The following is a 22,271-nucleotide window of genomic DNA, read 5'->3' as shown; positions in this document are numbered from 1 at the left end:
TCTTAGCTTCCTTCTGGCTTGCATGGCTGCCAGAGCCATGCAGGGATGCACCTTGGCGGGATGTGCGAGCTTGCGTGTGCACATGTGCACCCCATTGATTATCAAAAGACAGACTGCACCACATCACACCTAAGCATATTTAATATATAGAGAGAGATATACATGTAATTTCAGTAACAGGAATTTGAGTTACTGTAACACTTCACAACCCAAACAGGTGCTTTCCGTTACCTCCCTCTAACTTACCTCACTTTATTCCACCCACTCTCCCCGCATCCCTCCAGTTAACTTTTAAAGGATACAGTGTCATACCAGTTGTTCAAGAAAATAATTTATTTTATTGGATATATATGGACACAGAATAAATTAAAAGTTTTCACCAACAATACAAACAATAAACTTTTACAGTCATTTATATATGATTGTTTTATTTATGATTTATGTATTATTGCATTTGTTTTTAGTATGATATGTCTTTATTAAGAGTATTTCTAATTGTAAACAGCATAGAACTTTGGATACACCGGTATATAAGTATTTTAAATAAATATATATTACACTAACTAAACTAACTTATCTAGGGAGTGGCTGCACCCTCATTATACAAACTGTTCTGCAGAATATTCAAGCATCAACACCTAATAGGCAGCACCACTTGCCATAAGACTGGCTGTAGTAATCAGCCCCCTTTTCACAGTTTTTTGCTATGGAGATGTTGAGCCCCTAATGCTGTCCTGCAATCTAATCCTTGATTACCAAGTTATGCTCTCTTCTTTGAACTGACCCAACACCAGGTCTGTAAAAGAGAGAAATCATTTCCACATATGAGCAGTAGAATTGAGAGGTAGATCAAGCCTGTGCTGGCCATTAAAGCCAAAACTTGGCCAACAACCTGTCACAGTTCTCATAACATAGTGTAATGAAGGGTCAGGAAAACCTATTCTTTGTTACTCTCTCCCACCCTGCCTTAATACATTACTTTATGTGTCTCACATGTGGCAACCGCCACCTGCTCCTTTATGTTGCAGTTATGGTTGGCATCCCTGTCCATCCCCTCCACCCAGCCTTGGGCTGCTTAAAAGCAGCCCTCATACAGGTGGAATAGGCAGGAAAAGCTGCTGGTAAGAAAGAGTCAGGGGGGTATTCCAGTAGCCACTTAAATAGTCATGGCCTCCAGTCCCCAACCCTGGCCCCCATCCACCACGTCGCTCTCTCCCTCTCCCCCAGGGTCCTGCCTGACACCAGCTCCTATACACAACTTGCCCATGCCCCACATGAGATAAGGGATGGCAGGGAAGTGGCTTGGTCCTGATCTGCTTGATCTGCTCAAACAGGACCTCTAGGTGGGATGGAATATCATTCCTGCTGTGGCCTCCCTACCCCAAGAAGGGGATAGTTCAGCCATCAACCTGGACAGGTGTTATTCAGTTATCTCACTTTAATAATTTACCATCCTTTATTCCATACCCAGCTCCCAACCTTTCAGATAACTTGTAAAGGGATTAGTGTCACATCAGTTCAAGAAAATAATTTTTTATTTGATTTATATAGCCACAGCATAAATTAAAGTTTCCATCAACAATGCAAACAAACTTTTACAAACATTACACCAACTAAACTAATTTATCTAGGGTGTGGCCACACCCTTGCTTGTACACACAGCCCTGCAGAATTGGTATCAACATTTAATAGGCCATAAGTTTGGTTGTAGAAATCAGCCTCTTTTTCACAGTTTTTTGTTGTGGGGATGCCTAGCAGTCAAAACCTCACTCATAATGTCTTCCAGCACTTCATTCTGACCCCCCTTTCCCCCCACAGATTATCCCAGACCTCTCACCCAAAAACTACAGACAAAAGACAAGTGCGATTTCCCTTCTGCAATTTAGATAGGGACCTTCGTTTTTAGTTTTTATTTTATTTTTCCCAATAATTTATCAGTGTTCATTATAGCAAGCAAAAATAGGAGAAAATCAGTGGAAAGACATGGATCATACTAGTACCAAGGTGAAGTACAACATGACAAATCAATACATTATAAACAAATCATATTTTCAAAAAGTTTATTTCTAATAATTTTATCTTAAAAAGAATATAAATTATAAAAAGTCATAAAATCAGAAAAATAAGAAAAAAGCCACAGTAAACTATTCATCCTCCATAATGAACTCCCAGATGTTTAAGGAAGTGTGAAAACACTCACAAATCACAATAGGTTTTACTGGTCAAAATTATTCCATTTAAATTATAGCCACATATCCAGTAAACTCTCATATATGCTTTGTAGGACCTGCACTCAATGAGTTTGTCTTTATATCAAACTCATAATTATGGTTGTTGGTCCATTTGGTTGTTGGTCCATTTGCTTTATTTAATTGATATTTAATTGATAACTAATGTTATAGGGTTTTTTTGTTTTTTATCACAAGGTTTTCCTAAAACCAACTGAAGCTAACACCCTCCGATATTAATCCCGCCAAGGGTGTATCAATGGAGAACGAACAATGGAGCAAAATATTTGTAATCCGTACGCAAAACTTTGCAATATGTTGAAAACAATCCCGTATAAATAGTCATATGAGAATCTCAAAAACAATACTCATCTGTGCTTGATGAAGCAAAACAATCCTGACACGATTGTGTTTCGGACCACTTGGTCCTGCTTCAGGGGAAACCGCTCTTCAAAAGCAAAACTCCATCTCCTGTAATGACTTCAGTTAAATACCATTTATTTCAAAGACTTGCGTCTGTGGCTAAACCGACAAGTTGTCAGCGTGGACTGCACTCAGTACCGCCATTTCACAAAAAACCTGGCGGAACCTCCGGCTATTTATCCTGAAACCGGAAGTACATACGTCACATCGTAGTCCTCGATTAGGGCGTATCAACAAGAGCTGAAAAAACTCATTTTTTAACTCTAAACTGACATCCAATCTAATGCACAAACATTATCATATATGTGTGGCCAACAAAAACCAAACAGCATCGATAAATTTTAATTAATTCTGAAGCCGAAAAATGTATCCGATGTCCAAAACTAAATTGAAAAAATGAGAGAAACAGCAGTTCTCAATCAGATCCACAAAGAAACCCCCAAGGAAGGCAGATACAAACAGTATATCCATCCTCTAGATCAGGGGTGGGCAATTCCGGTCCTCGAGGACTGCAAACCAGTCGGGTTTTCAGGATATCCTTAATGAATATGCATGAGAGAGACCTGCATACACACTGCCTCAGTTGTATGCAAATCTATTTCATGCATATTCATTAGGGGTATCCTGAAAACCCGACTGGTTTGCAGCCCTCGAGGACCGGACTTGCCCACCCCTGCTCTAGATTAACGAGTACCAATTGATTTTCTCGTTTAAACCTTGGGGACACACAGAACCAAGTTTAAAAATCCAGAAATGCTTGCATCTATTAAGACGTGCTTGAATGTCTCCTCCTCTGGTATTCGTCTGAAGTTTTTCCAAAATAGACCATCGCAAATCGAAAAAGTTATATTTGGCATGTAAACAATGCTGGACGAGAGGAGCTGTGAGCTTGGAGGTCTTAATACAGCTTCTATGCTCTATGAGTCTCGTCCGAATTCTCCTCTTGGTACGCCCCACATATATCTTGTCACAGGGGCATTGGATCACATAAACCACACAGTCAGAGTCACAATTGGTTAATACCACTTGTTTCACTGTGATCCCTGATTTGGGACATACCCATCGGTTGCCCGTGACAGCCAGGGCACACATGTCACATTTGTCACAAATTTGATGGCCACCTGTTGGTAAATCATCATGTGTGGAATCAAACGCCGATCTCACCACCAAATCTCTGATGTTAGATGCCCGGGAAAAAGCAAATCTGGGGACCATCTGAAAGGCACTGTGCAGGGATAACACCTGCCAATGAGATCTCACAATATTGACCACCTCATTACTCAAAGCAGAATATCTCAGAAACCACGTCAATTTCTGAGAATAAGGTTTCTGTTTGTATTGAAGTAGAAAGTCCCTATTGGCAAACAGAGCGCGTTTCAAAGATTTTTTAATCACAGATTTAGGATAACCTTTCTGGAGAAACCGTTCACATAGCTCTGCTGCTTGTTTCTGAAATTCAGCCTTGCTCGAGCAAGTACAGTAGGAAAGGCGAAGAACCGAAAAACCTAACAAACAAATGAACTTTCTCTAGTTTCCCAGGTTATTGTTGGCCTGAATCACAGCTGCAAAAGCCTCTTTAAAAAGGTGTGTTTTTAATGCCTTTTTAAAATCTTTACTACTAGGAATTTGTCTCAAATCATTGGGAGGGAGTTCCATAATATGGGACCTGCTACTAAAAACGCTCTTTCTCTCGTAATATTCAGTCTGGCTAACCATACTGTAGGAACTTCAAGCAGGTTCTTATTTAAAGATCTAAGGTTTCTAGATGGTTTGTAGAGTCGTAAAGAGGTACACAACTATATGGAATCTTGATTATTGATGAGTGCGTGTATTAATGACAGTATTATATATTTAATTCTGTATTTAATTGGTTGCCAGTGTAAATTTATAATATAGGAGTGATATGTTTTTTCATAGGTGTACCGGTTAACAACCGGGCTGCTGCATTTTGAATCACTTGCAATGGTTTAATTGTGAAATCCGGGAGGCATAGGTATAGTCCATTGCAGTAATCTAGACCGGAAAAAATTAGCGATTGAAGAACTGTTTGAAAGGCCGACAAAAATAATAGTGGTCTCAGACGTTTCAAAATATGCAATTTGAAAAATGAATTTTTGACAGTATTGGAAATTTGTTGTGTTAAAGATAAAATTGTAGCAATTTAAATTCCTAAATGTGCACGAAACATGATTTATGCTTGTTTGGGGCGCATAAAATATGATTTATAGACACACAAATGCTTTTTGCATATAAAATATTTTTGTGCACATAAATCATATTTACGTGCAGAAAATATGCTTTGTTTGTACAAAGCATCTTTTTTTATCCCCTTATCTACAGGTCCTAGCCCTAGAACTCCTGTTTCTTCTCATAGACTAAAACTAGCGCTGGAAATTTTACTCCATCTCTGACTAGGAATACAATTTCCGGTGCTAAGAAAACAATGAGTTAAGTCAGCACATTTCTCTGTTTTGGGGAGTAAGTAATAGCTAATGCCTTCAGTAGCATGGGATTTCCATGCAAGGGCGCTGAGCAATACGCACAGTTTTACGCACACATTTTTTGTGTACAGAATTCCTTTCTGCATCTGGAGTACAGTTTGCACAAAAAATATGTGCACGCAACTGCAGGTAAAAATGTTTACTTTGCCAAGTGTACCTTATTAGATCAGGCCCTAAGTTCCAGGAGAGTTAGGATTTCCAACCCCACCTCCCTTTATTTACCAGTGACCTTTTCTGTCCATCTGCTTAGAGAATTCACCAAACTGTTTGTCTGAATAATGCTTTATTTCTAGGTTACACATGGCTAAGCTTAATTGGGAAACACACAAGCAATTAGGGAAACAGAAAATAAGAAAAACAATAGTCACAAAACCATCTAGTTCTTATCAGATTACAATTAATTAATGCTAGTGTCACCCCCCTCTAGCAGTCTTGCATGTGAAGTGCTAAAAACCTTAGCTTCCTAATCCAATGAATAGGGAATGGCACCCACAGTTTCACCATATAGGATTTGCAGCGACACATGCTCTCTGGATCTGCTCTGGCGGTCTCGCCCCTTCTTAGATCCTCGATGCAGAGGTAGAGAGGACAGCTTCTGCCACAGGAGCAACAGGCTGTTCAGCTCTCCAGTCTCTGATACCTTGCTCGCTGTCCCCTTGGTTTCTGCAAGTTGCTTCTGCCCAGGATACCTGGAGACAAGGCGAGTGGGGAGAGAGCAGCAGCATGTGGATGGGTTGTCTTCCTCTTAGGAAAGGTAATGATCAAATGTCAGTGACCTTGAATGCTTGTACCCCACTGCTTTTAAGTACTTACCTGTGCATAATTCAGCAGCTTTATGCATAGCTAGGTGAATGCATAATTAAGGTTCTTAATTGCCTGATTTTACCGCTCTTTTCCTGATCCTTTGTTTCTTCTCCAGGTTCAGCAAGCAGTCACTGATAAGTACTGCTCTCAAATTGGCCCTAGAGCCATAAAAAGAGGCCCCTAGCACTCTAGCTGTGAAAATTCACTCAACACCAATTGTCCTTGTATTTCTCTTGGCCTCTTTTGGCTCCAGCTAGGCTGGAAGGACCTATAAATCTGTTGAGTTTGGTCATGTACACAGCAACTGCAAAGTCTCTGCATTTGGTTGCCCATAGCCAAACAGGCAATGTCCATTTTTACTGAAGTCAGAGATCCCATCTTAGCTGCTTGTCCTGTTAGCAAGAATTAGGAAATTCTCTACAGGAGAAGGGTGAAAGTCAATGTTGGCTGGGGTATCTTCACCTCAGAGGCAGAGAGAGAGAGAGAGTATGATATACTTGTCACAGGAGCAAAGAGAGTGCATGGTAAGCCTAGGATTCCCCTCTCGGACCTACAGGCCGATTCAGTAAAAGTTGCGGGAGAGCGGGCAAGCGCAGGCCACTCTCCTGTGCGTGCGCTTCAGTATTTAAATGAGGGCCCGTGGTAAAAAGAGGTGCTAGGGACACTAGCGCGTCCCTAGCACCTCTTTTTTGACAACCGACGCTCAATTTTGCCGGCGTTGGTTCTCAAACCCGCTGACAGCCACGGGTTCAGAAACCGGACGCCGGCAAAATTGAGCATCCGGTTTTCAACCCGCGAGCCGTGGGCCGATTTTAAATTTTTTTTTTTTTAATTTTAAATTTTTTTTTACTTTGGTGCCTCCGACTTAATATCGTCATGATATTATGTCGGAGGGTGTACAGAAAAGCAGTTTTTACTGCTTTTCTGTACTCTTCCCTGGTGCCGGCAGAAATTAATGGGTAGGCACTAATTTCTGAAAGTAAAATGTGCGGCTTGGCTGCACATTTTACTTAGTGAATCGCGCAGGAATAACTAATAGGGCCATCAACATGCATTTGCATGTTGCGGGCGCTATTAGTTTCGGGGGGGGGGGGGGGGGTGGTGGTGTTGGACGCACATTTTCGACGCGCTATTACCCCTTACTGAATAAGGGGTAAAGCTAGCGCATCGAAAACGCACGTCCAAACGCAGGTTAACAGTGCGCTCTGCCGGAGCGTTTTGTTCTGCGGTCCGCCGGAGCGCACTGTACTGTATCGGCCTGCTAGAAAGCAGAGAGAAATTGAGTGCTTTCTCAATCAAATATTATTGATTTTGGATTTTCCTTTAACTGTACATTTTCCTATTAATTCATATGATGTGCATAAGTATTTTAAGACATTCAAATCAAGCCATTTGGCCACCGAAGTGTGGGAAAGCTTTTTTGGAATTGACATCACAGTAGGACTATGGTCATTGTATTCATCTTCCTAATTCAATTTGTTGAAGAGATATGATCATCTGCATAACTGAAAAGAGATAATGAGACTTATGCATATTTTAATGAACCTAATAATGTATTATGCAATATATAGGCAAATATGCAAATATCCAGACTATCTTGAGGTCCATATTCAGCCACTAGTTAGCTGGTTATACATAACCAGCATGATCAGAGGTAGCCCAACCAGAGCTACCCGCAGAAGGTAACTGCTAATTCTGAATATCAGAATTAACCAATTAACTTCTGCAGCTAAGTCCGCTCCTCCCCAGAATGCCTTCTGTCCGCCCTAGGAATACCCCCGAATTATCTGGCTTAATTCGTGCTGGGTAACTAGTTACCTGGTTAGAATTTAGCCAGATAAGGGCCGAATATAGCCAGGTAAGCCATTTAGACAGATAACTATTACGTTATCCGTCTAAATGGCTTTTAAATAAGGACCTCTATGTTCCTTATTCTTTAATCCACTTAAAAATATTGTTCAAAATTTTAATAGACCTTCTTACATAAACAATTGTTGCTGTTTCAATTCTACTATTAGTTTCAATGACAGAATTAATTATCCCTGAGAAAATTATAATTTTCAAAACACTGGACATTTATCAAGTTGATTATAAGACCTTATACGTAATGGGGCGGATTTTAAGAGCCCTGCTCGCGTAAATCCGCCCGGATTTACGCGAGCAGGGCCCTGTGCGCTGGTGCGCCTATGTTCAATAGGCCTACCGGCGCGCGCAGAGCCCCGGGACTCGCGTAAGTCCCGGGGTTTTCCGAGGGGGCGTGTCGGGGGCGGGGCCGAGCGGCGCACCGTTTTCGGGGCGGGACGCGGCGTTTCGGGGGCGGGCCCGGGGGCGTGGTTTCGGCCCAGGGCGGTCCGGGGGCGTGGCCGCACCCTCCGGAACCGCCTCTGGGTTGCGTCTAGGCGCGCGGGGATTTACTTCTCCCTCTGGGAGGCGTAAATCCCCCAACAAAGGTGGGGGGGGGGTTTAGACAGGGCCGGGGGGGTGGGTTACGTAGAGGAAGGGAGGGGAAGGTGAGGGGAGGAAACGGAGGTAGGCTGCGCGGCTCGGCGCGCGCCGGCTACACGAAATCGGTAGCCTTGCGCGCGCCGATCCAGGATTTTAGCGGATACGCGCGGCTACGCGCATATCTACTAAAATCCGGTGTACTTTTGTTGGTGCCTGGAGCGCCAACAAAAGTACGCCAACGCGCCGTTTTTGAAAATCTACCCCAATACCTCTTGGAAGAGGTAAGTATTTGGGTAAAATCTGTATAAGAATATTATATATTATATATATAAATGTTCTGAAGAGCTGGACATTTGAACACTCATATAAGAACAATTTTATAATAAATGAAAAACATACAAAAAAAGACTTTATATAGACTGTTGTACTTTGGACATTGAAGCGTGGGCCCTTGGTCGCTGTAAGAGATGACACCTCCCACAGGGCTCTGCCCTGTGGGGACTTGCAGCGATAGGCTAGCTCAAGGCAGAGATGGACACAGAGATATAGCTTTATTGTACTGCAATGTACATGGTAACCCGAGGATCGGGTGATGATTCCAGCTAGGAGAGGAGAAACCAAATGGCAGTGTTCTGTCTGTAGATTTCAGAGTGGAAAAGGCAGTTCCACAGTTTCACCAGGCCCGCGGTGCGGGGTAGGCCGAGGATCTATGGCAAGAGAGATGAGTCAAGCAAAGACAGAACTAAAGCAATAGTACTCACTCTGATGCTGGTAGTTGTAGTAGGAGAGAGCCCCGAGGAGCGTAGGTCTCGGACAAACAAGGCCCCTGAGGAGCGAGTACCGTAGGCGTCCTGGTAATAGGTAGGCAACCCCAAAGGGTAGATAGGAGCAAGGCAAAGCCCCTGAGGATCGGATACCTTAGGTGTCCTTGTTGGTAGCAGATAACCCCAGAGGGTAAAGAGGAGCAAGGAAAGGCCCCCGAGGAGCGGGTACCTAAGTCGTCCTGGAGCAAGAGTACACAGAGCGGGAGCGTCTGGTAACGTGGAGAGATCAGCATGGAGGATTCCTTGCTAACTCGTTTTGTGAATCGAGAATGGAGTTTAAATACCAGAGCTAGTGATGTCATGCAGTGGGGACGCCCCTGAGGTTCCCGCCATGACGCATGTAAAGGACGGGGCTGCGCACATGCGCGTGCACTAGGTGACTCCTGAAGAAAGATGGAGAACGCAATCACCCATGCTGCACCGGGAACGCCAGAGGGTTCGGTGTGGAGAAGCGGAGCAGCCATCTTGCCAGAATGGACTGAGTCAGGCAGGAAAAAGGTGAGTAATAGAGGGCGCAGCCGTCTGCGACCAGGTGCAACAGTACTCCCCTTCCAAGGACCCCCCTCAGGGAGTTTCGGCTTACAAGGATGAGACTGATGGAAGTGACAGAGTATGTCTTTATCCAGGATATTGGCCATGGGCTTCCAGGAATTCTCCTCCGGTCCGTATCCCTTCCAGGAGATAAGGCACTCCCATCGTTTACCTATCTTGCGTACATCCAGGATGTCATCAACAGTATATGCAATATCTTCTTCTGCATCAAGCGGTGTTGGTTCTGGAGCTTTGCTGGAAAATTCAGACAGTATGAGAGGTTTCAGTAAGGCCACGTGAAAAGCATTATGAATCTTCATGGATGGAGGTAGCTTCAAACTGTAAGTCAAATTCCCAAGGCTTAAGAGGACAGCAAAAGGTCCGATGTACCACAGAACAAAACGTGCAGATGGCAGCTTTAAGCGGAGGAACTTTGTACTAAGCCATTATCCCCAGGCTGAAATTGAGGAGCCTTCCTGTGGTGAGCATCGTAAGTCTTTTTGGCTCTTTCCCCCGCCTTGAGGAGTTGATCTGTAGTCTGTTCCTACAATTGTCGTAATTCCATTGTGGTGGCTTGAGCTGCTGGAGATGTAACGGAGAGTGGCAGGGGAAATGGAGGTAATGGTTGGCGTCCATACACCACTTGAAAGGGTGTTGATCCCGAGGCAGCAGCTGGATGTGAGTTTAGGGCGAATTCGGCCCAAGGAAGTAATTCTGCCCAGTCACTTTGTCTAGTATTCACATATGAGCATAAGAATTGTTTGAGCGTCCGATTCATTCGCTCTGTTTGGCCATTGGACTGCGGGTGATAGGCCGAGGTCAAATCCAATGCAATGTTGACCTTCCGACTCTCCGGAAGTTTGTGGTAAACTGGACGCTTCTATCAGACAGAATGTGTTTGGGCATGCCTTGGAGGCAAAAGATGTGCTTCACGAATAATTTAGCCAGTTCTGCAGCAGATGTTAATCCTGGCAGGGCCTCAAAATGTGCCATTTTCGAAAACCGATCGACAGTCACCCAGATTGTATTGTTTCCTGCAGAAGTGGGTAAGTCCACCATGAAGTCAGTCGTGATGTGTGTCCAAGGTTCCTCTGGTACAGGCAGAGGTTGGAGGAGACCCCAGGGACATGTGGCAGGAGGTTTTTGTCTAGTGCAGGTGGCGCAGGAAGCCATGTAGGCTTGGACATCAGTCTTCAAGGTAGGCCACCAATAAAAACATTGGAGTATAGCCAATGTATGTTCTTGCCCGGGGTGGCCAGCCAGACGGGAGTCATGGGCCCACTTTAGTAATTTCTTCCTCATTCCCAGTGGCACCACTATTTTTCCAGCGGGGACGGTGTGAGTGGCCGCTAACACCACCTTCTGCTCTAATATTCTTTTCCGCAGGACGGTATTTCAGTAGAAAGATGAAGCGGTTTAAAAACCGCCTTGCTTGCTGGTGATTAAGGCGTTGGGCATGTCGTAGATATTCCAAATTTTTATGATCGGTATACACAGTTATTTGGTGCTGCGCACCTTCTAGCCATGGACGCCATTCTTCAAAGGCCAATTTTATAGCTAACAATTCTTTATCTCCGATTCCATAATTCTTGGCGGGCGAGAATTGTCATGAGATGAAAGAACAGGGATGGAGAACATTGGCATCACTATATTGGCTTAGTAATGCTCCCACGCCGACGTCTGAGGCATCGACCTTGATGATGAAAGGATGCTGCGGATTGGGATGGCGAAGACGAGGCTTAGTTTGGAAGGCTTCTTTGAGAGGTTGGAAAGCTGCAACAGCCTCAGTAGACCATCGAGATGGATCAGCTCCTTTTCTGGTCATGGCCGTGATTGGTGCTATTAGGGTGGGGTAGTGCTTTTGATGAAGGTACAGTAATAGTTTGTGAAGCCGAGGAAACGGCGTAAGGCTTTTAAGCCAGTGGGTTGAGGCCATTCTTGAATGCTTTTCAGCTTTTAAGGGTCCATCTGGAAGCCATTCTTGGAAACGATGTACACCAGAATGACACTGACTCCTGGTGAAAAGCAGACTTCTCGAGCTTCGCATAAAGGCGATTGTCACGTAGCCTTTGTAGTACCTTTATCACATTTATTTATTTATTTGTGTGCTTTTATATACCAAAGTTTGGAACAATCCTTCACTCCGGTTTACAGATATAATAAACCATTACAGTAAACCATAACATACAATTTAGAACATTGGTAACAGATAAATATTGTGCATTGTTGGTAGCACTATAACGTTTCGTATTAATAACATTTTCTAATTAACATCTTAAGTGGCAATAGTCTCTTGTCATAATGGATAATTTAAACATCATAATAGATAATTTGAACAATTGACAACGTTTTCTATTTAACGTTTTTAAGTGCTAAAAGATTTTTATCATAACAGGTAATTTGTACATTTGTTAATTGATAATGCTTGTGCTTTACTAACGACAGTATAACGTTTAACATTGATAAGAATTTGTATTTAACATTTTCAATGCTAATTATTTCTTAGCTTGATTAGGTCAGATTGGTGTTTCACTGTTAGGGGTGACATGGATTGTGTAGTTATAGGGGTGGGTCGGGGGGAATGATGGGGGGAGGGGGAGTTATGGGAGACAAGCTTGGTGAGTCTGGAGGTCCTGAGAGAAAATCAGGATGTCATCTAAATATACCACCACGCACTGGTACAATATCATTCATCATATTCTGAAACACCGCTGGTGCATTGCACAATCCAAAAGGCATGACTAGGTATTCGAAGTGTCCGTCACGGGTGTTAAAAGCTGTCTTCTATTCATCCCTGTGATGGATTTGGACCAAGTTGTAGGCCCCTTTTAAGTCCAGTTTAGTAAACATCTTGGCCCCCTGGAGTCTGTCAAACAACTCGGTTATCAACGGTAGAGGGTAGCGATCCTTGATGGTGATTTCATTGAGACCTCTGTAATCGATACAAGGGCAAAGAGATCCATCTTTCTTTCCAACAAAAAAGAACCCCGCGCCAGCCAGGGACCTAGGTCTAGTAAACCCTTTTTCAGGTTTTTTTTGGATATAGGCCGACTTGGCCTCAGTCTCTGTTATTAAGAGGGGGGTATACCCTTCCCTTGGGAGGCTCCAAATTAGGCTTGAGATTTATCGCACAATCAAAGATCCTGTGCGGAGGTAACACGTCTGCTGCTTGCTTGGAGACGCAAATTGTGGCGGTTAGCCAGATAATGAGGGAGTTGTCGACATGCAGGGCAGCGGTAAAACTTTGGCTAAACAACGATCATGGCAACCAGGACCCCACCCAGAGAGCTCCATGGTGGTCCAGTTGAACTGAGGTGTGTGTTCCTGTAGCCATGGTAGGCCGAGTACCACGGGGTGAATGGCCTTCTCAAGGAGCAGGAAAGAGATATTCTCAGTGTGTAAGGCCCCAGTGTGAAGGCATATGGGCTGCGTGGTAAGCGATACCTCCCCTGGAAGTGGTTCTCCATGTATAGAAGACAGCAGTAGAGGGGTAGCTATTGGTGTAGTAGGAATTCGCAGATGGTCTGCAATTCTTTTTAGCATAAAGTTTCCTCCCGCACCTGAGTCCACAAGTGCGAGTGTTGAGAATTTGAGGCCTCTGGAGATGAGAGAGACGGGGAGAGATAATGAAGGAGAAGGTGCAGTTAGATCTAGGAGGAGTCCTCCAGAAGATCCTAGGTCTGGCCTTTTCCCGGACAGATAGGGCAGGTCTGGACAGCATGGCCGGATTGGCCGCAGTACATACAGAGACTTGAGCGTCTGCGAAAACTTCTCTCTTTAGAAGTCAGATGACTGAATCGTAACTGCATAGGTTCTTCTTCTTCTTCACTGGGCACAAAAGATTGGGTTGAAGTTGTGTGCATGGCTCGAGGGCAATTATCTCCCATAGGGTGCTTCTTGTGACACTTGGCTTCTTGAGTCCGGTCACGTATCCTGCAATCAACTCTCCCAGCTAAATCAATGAGAGATTCCAGAGTGTCTGGCAAGTCATGAGCCGCTAGTTCGTCTTTTATATGAGGGTTGAGGCCCTCTAAAAATATAGCACGTAAACATCCCAAGTCCCAATGAAGTTCAGATGCTAATGTCTTGAATTCAGTAACATATTCTGGTAAAGGCTTGCTTCCTTGTTGAAGGTGAAGAAGAGTAGACCCTGCAATGGTCTGACATGCTGGATCATCAAATACGGATTTGAACAGGTTCAGTAAGTCAGTCAGATCATTCAAAACAGGGTCGCTGCGTTCCCAGAGGGGTGTAGCCCAGGCCAGGGCTCTTCCATCGAGTAGCGATAGGATATACGTAATCTTGGAAACAGCATTGGGAAAGTAATTCGTTTGCAACGAGAAGTGCCTACAGCACTGGTTAATAAAACCCCTGCACATGGGTATCACCAGAGAAGCATGTAGGAGCTGCTAGTGGTACAGTGGTGCGAATTGCAACCATTTGAGGTGAAGAATCTTTCTCTGGAACCGACGGCATATTCAGTCAGGCATTCAACTGGTTGAAGGCGGCGGCTAGTGTCTCCAGAGATTTCTGTTGCTCTGTAATCTGCTGGGCCAGGCCAGGAATGGCCTGTAAGGCTGTGAGCTGAGCCGGGACCATGGAGTTAGCAATCTGTTGTACTTTGGACGTTGAAGCGTGGGCCCTTGGTCGCTGTAAAAGATGACACCTCCCACAGGGCTCTACCCTGTGGGGACTTGCAGCGATAGGCTAGCTCAAGGCAGAGATTGACACAGAAAAATAGCTTTATTGTACTGCAACGTAGATGGTAACCCGAGGATCAGGTGATGATTCCAGCTAGGAGAGTAGAAACCAGATGGCAGTGTTCCGTCTGTAGATTGCAGAGTGGAAAAAGCAGTTCCACAGTCTCACCAGGCCCGCAGTGTGGGGTAGGCCGAGGATCTATGGAAAGAGAGATGAGACAAGCAAAGACAGAACTAGAGCGATATTACTCACTCTGATGCTGGTAGTTGTAGTAGGAGAGAGCCCCGAGGAGCATAGGTCTCGGACGAATAAGGCCTCTGAGGAGCAGGTACCGTAGGCGTCCTAGTAATAGGTAGGCAACCCCGAAGGGTAGATAGGAGCAAGGCAAGGCCCCCGAGGAGCGGGTACCTAAGTCGTCCTGGAGCAGGAGTACACAGAGCGGGAGCGTCTGGTAACATGGAGAGATCAGCATGGAGGATTCCTTGCTAACTCATATTGTGAATCGAGAATGGAGTTTAAATACCAGAGCTAGTGATGTCATGCGGTGGGGTCATCCCCGAGGTTCCTGCCATGATGCACGTAAAGGACAGGGTTGCTTGCGTGCGTGCCCTAGGTGACTCGTGAAGAAAGATGGAGAATGCAATCGCCCTTGCCGGATTGGGAACGCCAGAGGGTTCGGTGTGGAGAAGCAGAGGCAGGCATCTTGCCAAAATGGACTAAGTCAGGCAGAAAAAAGGTAAGCAACAGAGGGTGCAGCCGTCTGCGACTGGGCGCAACATAGACCAGTAATTATACTGGGGACAATTGCTAACAGTCAGTGTATAGACAAGCAACAGCTGGCCATGTATAAAGGCCTATCAAAGTTTGGAACAATATTTTCAAGTGAATTAAGAAAAAGAATAAGGTGGTTTGGATATTTCCATGTATTACTTTTTTCCATACGTTAGCTGGTTCACTTTTTTGAATGTGTTATGCGAATCAGAATAAAGTGCTGTCTAAACCTTTCACCTCCGCCCAAAAAAAGTCTCAGGAGATTACAGAGACTTCTCCCAATTGTATGGAGCCTCTGGACATATTTTCTTTTAACATAACATGTATAAATTTCTTCTGAAATTGCACATTCCAATTTCTTTGGAAAAGCTATTGTGAATTAATCTAAAATGTTTGAGGCATAGAATAAAAGGTGAATTTTAAACAAGTTGTGCATGGAAAAATGAGCACGTGTGCACAAATAGTGCATATTTGTGCAAGTGCTATTTTATACACTTCACATGTACATGGGCAAATATTGCGAATACATTTGCTCACATAAAAAAGGGTATGAAGAGGGGTGGTAGGACTAGCATTTATGCATATAAGGTGCTATTTTATAACCTGTGAATGTGACGCATGTACGGCTGTTACCTGCACATATTTACGTCTGCTAATCATTTGGTATAAGTCAGAATATAATTCTTTATAACCAAATACTGACTGGTTGAGAGGTCTCTGTAAACTGGGGGGAGTGCAGGCTGAAGAACCAGGAGAGTCTTCATGATTTAGAGATAGATTGGGCAAACTGACAGACTAATTAGTTAAGACTGGCAATTTCTTTCATTTGTGCTTGTCAAAAAATTTGTCATAAAATTTATACTCATTACTGCCAAGTGCTAAAGAAAATATACCTTAAATTTCCTTGAGTAAATGATTAAAATTAGGAGCACAAATAAATGCACATTGCATATGTCTGCCACTTATCTGGATAAATTTTGACTTCTCTGTTAAAAGTCTTCAAATGCTAGTTATCTGTCTATCTTACTTATCTGACTATGTAATGCTTTTCTTTTGCTTATCCAGCAATTTTACAGGGTCAGTTATCAAAATGCAATGAGCCATTATCATGCCGCAACATTACCATTTAAATGAGGGAAAGGGGAGGGGTTTGGGCAGGGTAAAAAAAATGTGTATGCCGGTATTGCAGCGGGCGTGTTGCGTGGGTTGGCCACTCTGCCCAGCATCCGATCCTGCTTACCTTTGGCTGACGGAGTACCAGACTCCATGGTCGCGGCTGGGACCTGCCACGACCATGAGGGGTTGCAGCTGTTGTCCCGCAGGCAGCCCAGGGCCTGCTGCTGTTGCCAGAGCCCACCGCTGTTGTCCCGTGGCTGGCCTGGGGCCTGGCGCTGTTGCTGGAGCCCGCAGATGTTGTCCCGTGGCTGGTCTGCCTCTTTTCTCCGCTGCCGTCGCCAGAACCCATTGTTGTCATCCTGCAGCCAGCCTGCCCCTCCTCTGGTCGGCGGCACGGCGGGATGCTCCAAGTTGTCTCGTCTGGTCTGCAGGTCCTCCGGCATTCAGCCGGCTCCCTTAGCTCATGCTCTCACTGTTGTCTTTTGAATTAAAGGACCAGTGGCAGTTAACCTCACGGCCCTCTCAGATGACATCATAGTGCAGGGACTATATAAGGAAAGTCCCTGCACTCTGCCAGTGCCTTGGCAACAAGTCTCCTGGCCTGGCTTCCTGAGTTTCCTGAGTTCCTGTCTCATCTTGTTTCTCAGACTGACTCATGCCTCGACCTTTGCTTTGACATTGTCCATGAGTATCACTGTCTGCCTTGACCCTTGTCTGGATATCGACCACAGAAACTCCACGTAAGTCTAGGCGGTCCAGGTACCCGAGGACTCAAGGGGAACGTGGAGTAGTAGTGGTGAAGCTCCAGCAGGGTCTCTACTCTTCTCCAGCTTCGCCTGCCGACTGTGGGGACTTGTGGGACTTCTCTCCACAGTTAGATCAACTGCCCCTCGGTCCAAGGGTCCACCATCCAGAACAGATTGCCAAGGCCATGGATCTGGCGGAGGCTATTCTGGGCCTAGCTCAGAAGATTCTGGAACAGCAAAGGGTCCTGGAGTCACTAGCAGCGTCCATGGAGCGTCTCAGCACCCGCCTTGACTCTGGTACCTGCAGGTGCAGGCGAAGCCCCATCCACGCAGAGTCTTCCGATGCTGGCATCACCCATGCGCTCAGTCATTTCGCTTCCTTCTCTTCCTTGTTATGCCGGGGATCTGCAGCGATGTCGGGGATTCCTTAACCAGTGCAGCATGCACTTTTGCCTCCAGCCTGCGCTGTTCCCTGACAATGTTACGAAAACTACCTTCATTCTGTTCTTACTTGAGGGTAAGGCTCTAGCCTGGGCTTCCCCCCTGTGGGAATGCTCGGAACCCATTCTCAAGGATCTTTCCCGATTTCTGGAACTTTTTCAGACAGTTTTCGATTAACCAGGTCGTTTGGTTTCTTCCAGATCTGAACTCCTGTATATCAGCCAGGGCGGGCGTTCTCTGGCGGATTATACAGTCGAATTTCGTACAGTGGCTACAGGACTCCATTGGGGAGAGGACTACCTCCGGTCTATCTTTTTGGATGGGCTAGCCCCCAGAATCAAGGATGAGTTGGCGGCCCGTGAACTTCCGGCTTCTCTGGACGCTCATATTGACTTAATAGGTAGGATTGACCGATGCCTGCAGGAGAGAGCCCATGAGCTACAGGGTCCGAGGAGGCATGGAGCTGTCGTCAGCCATCCTCAACATTCTTCTCCCGCCTCACGTCCATCTTCGTCTCCTGAAAAACAAACAGAAGAACCCATGCAGTTGGGTCGTGGTCACTTATCTCCTGAGGAACATCAGAGACGCCAATGGACTGGACTCTGCCTGTACTGTGGAGAACCCGGTCATCTAATCACTTGCTGCCCTGTCCAACCGGTAAACTCCCAGACCAAGGACTCACTGGGGGATTGATCCTAGGTCTGACCTCACCTGTTCCCCCATTAACACTGTCAGTAACGCTCTCCGTGGGAGGTTGTGACTTCTCCACCTTAGCTTTAGTAGACTCCAGAGCTGGTAGGAATTTCCTGATGCAAGATATTGTGGAGCAGTTGTTAATTCCTACTCGTTCTTGTCCAGTACCATTGACTCTATCCTCCATTCATGGAGATCCTCTTCCAGGGAAGATCACCCACATCACCACTCCACTGAAATTCCATACGAATCCGCACCACTGGGAATGTCTCACCTTTTATATCATTTGGAAGGCCATCCATCTGGTGGTGCTCGGCATTCCCTGACTACAGTTACATAATCCCCAGTTTGACTGGTCTTTGCTACAGCTGACCCAGTGGGGCTCTGGTTGCCAAAAGACCTGCTTGAAGAAGCCCGCTGCTCTACCATGCTTTTCCACCACTTTGGTCCCCGAACGGCTTATTTCCACAATATTCCCAGTTTGCAGACATTTTCTCTAAGAAGCTGCGGACATGCTGCCCCCACATCGAGAGTACAACTGTGCCATCAGTCTGGGGCCAGGTTCCACACCTCACCGAGGACAGGTCTACCTCTTGTCCATACCAGAGACCCGCGCTATGTCAGACTACATAGTCAGAATACATAGTGTGCGACGTGGCCGCAACAGCAGTGGGCAAAAACGCACTGCCGCAATGCGGCCGGTTGCACACTATAGCCCTCCTGCTCTTTTTCTGGCCGCGGTTCATTTTTCTGCTATATTTATAGCGGAATGATGAATCCCAGGGTTACTTAGCCAATAAGTCGTAAACAACACTACTTAGCCGGATAAGTTGCCACAGCACTACTTAGCTGGATTTTTGTCGCCACTTAGCCAGATAAGTTGAAAGTTATCAGCTGTGTTTAAAATACATGCCGCATGTTTTTTGATATACGAACAGGTTTTTGGGTAGATTTATGCGTATTTTGTATAGTAATCATGCATTTATGCGTACAATATAAAATGTGTGTGTATGCACCCTCGTGTCCATATAGCTGTGTATAAGGGCGCACTTGCGCATGTTTTAAAGTTAGCCTTCCTGTGCTTACAATTTAAAAAAAAAAAAAAAAAGGTTTCACGCACCACAAGGCCGTTCAAATTAACTTTCATTTCTATAAAAGATAATTAAAAAAAAAATTAATGAATAAAGAGAGACCAGAGAATTTCAATCCTAAGCTTTTAGAAGATCCAAGTGAGCTAATGCAACACTATCAATTCACCAAAAATTAGGATTTAGAAAAATGTTTCCAGAGAAAGCCATTTGGCAACTTTGGTGAATGAAAATAAATCACATTTAGTCCAAAAATTCTGAGATACACATGGACTTCTTTTCTGTAGTATGCAGCACATAGGGTTTGGTAGAATGATTTATGAGAATTCCAGCTGTGAGTTTTTGTTTCTTCAAGACTTGTAGGTGTGGCTTGAGTCAGCCTAAAACCAGACAGAGCATTGCTGGGACTCGGAGTACCATAGAGCATGGCTCTGCAGACAACAGTTAAGTATTGTGGAAATATTAGCCGACAAAGATAATGGGAAGGAGGCAATCTGTGACACAAGAACCATCTGTCAGACTGTGAAAAGCAGGGCTTCAGAATCGAGAAAGAAGGGGAATTTTTTTTCAAAAGCTATCAAGCCCCAGGAAACAATGCTTGCAAATGAAGTAAGTGTGCGCGCCATAGGAATGATTTATAGCGCAGCAGTTTGCTTTGTTTTGAGAACTGGTTTTACCTTCAAAGCAAAAGAAAAAAAAAGTTCTGATTGTATGCTAATGTTACTAGAAAGACTGAAAAGCTATTTTAAAAATCTGTTCTCAAAATTACATGGAGTTTACCCACCTGCCTTTAAAGTAGAATTGCTTTAAGTATTGCAAATGACTCCTGCAATTGCATGAATCTTATAAGGTTAATTCTGTCTCATAAATTCAGAATCTCTCACTGGGGTTGGTAAGGATGCTTGTCAGACTCCCTCTTACAAGATATGATTATTGCTTCATTACATGATTATGTGGGGACAGGGTTAAAAAGGAGGACATGTATAGTAGGAAAAATATAGCTTTATTACCTCAATTTTTGCTATCCAAACCACAATGATCATATTAAAAAAAGAAAGAAAAATATCAAGGATTCTTAAATGCCTCACCCAAAATCTATGTTAATGGACTGAAAAAGAATGAATGGTTCCAGTTTTGATGGGCTGCAATAGTTTTGGTTTGAATTATCACATTATTTTTATAATAGGCAACATTTGTGATGTTATTTTTGGAGTTCTTTTTTTAAAAAGATTCTGTTTTTGTGGCATTCATTTTGAGGGCTCCTGATTTATTGAAGTATCTAAAAATAAACAGAAAATGGTGTACTGGAAGCTAAATACAATAATCCATGACCTCTGAGCCCAGAGGTCATAGGGCATGTCACTTGTATGGAACACAGTGTGAGGTATTGTTTGTTATCCCGTTATTTTTAAAGTTTTTATTATTTAGAGTACAAGCAATGACTAGCTCATATTTAAAGCAATCTGACAGAGAGAAAGCATCTTGAGACCTGATTTGGAAAGATAAGATTACAGGAAGTGCAGATATGTATACACAGAATGAGATTCAGCCTAAGAGCTTGAAACACTGTTTTATAGGACTCGTGCATTTGTATTCTAGCTTGCACCCAAAATCTTTATTCCTGCCATAATAGTTTTGATAAGCTGTAGTGTCTACTCTGCAAGCCAGAAGTTGAAATATAAGAGAAAAAACTCTTATTGTTATAATCCAATACAGATGAAACACACTGTTGTATATTTGAGAAAATAGATACATTTATTTTATAGTCTTGTCTTGAAGATGACTCTCTTATATGTTTTACAGAAACTCATTTTGATTGTTTTCATTTACTTGTGGCTAGAAAGAGAAACATGTAAAGTCATGACTGTGAACACAGGACAAAATATTGAACTTTCAGCCTCTGTTTAATCTATTCCAAATAGTCTTTAGACACCTAAGATGAAATAAATTGAATGATCTAAAAGAAGCAAATATTTTAATCACTTTTGCAGCTAAGGTCTAGATTTATCAAAATACGATAATTTTCATTTGAATAACGCCCGCGATAAGGAAAAGGGGTGTGGCTAGTGTGCTATCTTAGCACAGGTAGTTTATTGCAACGTGGAGAGAGAGAGAAACTGAGACCCTTTATAAGGCTTTTGTAGCAGTCAAGTATTTATATCACTATAGGAGGGCCAGCTAGTAACTGGAGGTAAGGATTTGGTGGTGGTGTAGCGTTTTGGGGCCAGTTTTACATGCAGACTAAGAAGTATGAACAGCACAGTAGACCTCCGTCAAGATTTGACATGATTTGGAGTGAGGAAAGTCACACAAAGATTTGATTACTACAGTGTTCTCTCATCTTAGCTTGTTAGTACCCTGGTAGAGAGTCCATCAAGCTAGGGCAAGAGAACTTTGTAGAAATCTCATCTTTGTGTGACTTTCCTCACTCCAAATCATGTCAAATCTTCACCGATGGCTACTGTGCTTTTTGTATGCATGTAAAACTGGCCCCAAAACCCAACATCACCACCAAATCATCACCTCCAGTTATTAGCTGGCCCTCCTATAGTGATATAAATAGTTGACTACTATGTGTGCCACCTCAGATAGGTTCTCTCTCGCTCCCTCTCTCCCATGCCCAAAACAGATTTCGCAATATTTATTACAAATGGTGTTTTGGGCATATCACACACCTTAATACCAGGAAAAAAAGGTGTAGTTATTTCCGGCAATAGTGTGCTGCGATAATGCCCCTCATTTTCATTGATCCTGCCCAAACCCCCTCTCCAATCCCGCCCCTTTGAATAAATTTGAAAATTTTGCATTCACGCTGCACATTGGGATAGCTATTGCATGCTTCATGGCATTATTGCACGCATTAACGCCGTAACGCATTTTGATAAATGACCCTGTAAGCTTGTGCCTTGCAAGTATTAAGAAATTTGGTTAACAACTTTAAAAAAGGTCTGACAAAGAA

The 22,271-nt window shown here is 44.0% G+C and overlaps 1 protein-coding gene across 2 annotated transcripts in view; it reads left to right on the top strand.

Moving 5' to 3' along the window:
* Positions 1-22,271, top strand: part of STARD13 (StAR related lipid transfer domain containing 13) — a 336,460-nt gene that overhangs the window by 101,842 nt on the left and 212,347 nt on the right. Inside the window, exon 1 of one of the 2 annotated variants that reach the window (XM_029602677.1) lies at positions 19,182-19,921. The exons of the other annotated variant lie outside the window; for it this stretch is intronic. The gene's annotated coding sequence lies outside the window, so the exon portion shown is untranslated. Of the gene's footprint in view, positions 1-19,181; positions 19,922-22,271 lie in introns of those variants that run through there. 2 annotated transcript variants of the gene reach the window in all.

The sequence above is a fragment of the Rhinatrema bivittatum genome, chromosome 5 (assembly GCF_901001135.1).
Source record: "Rhinatrema bivittatum chromosome 5, aRhiBiv1.1, whole genome shotgun sequence".
NCBI classification, from domain to species: domain Eukaryota; kingdom Metazoa; phylum Chordata; class Amphibia; order Gymnophiona; family Rhinatrematidae; genus Rhinatrema; species Rhinatrema bivittatum.
The sequence above is the reverse complement of the archived record's forward strand: the minus strand, read 5'-3'. Positions and strand labels throughout refer to the sequence as shown.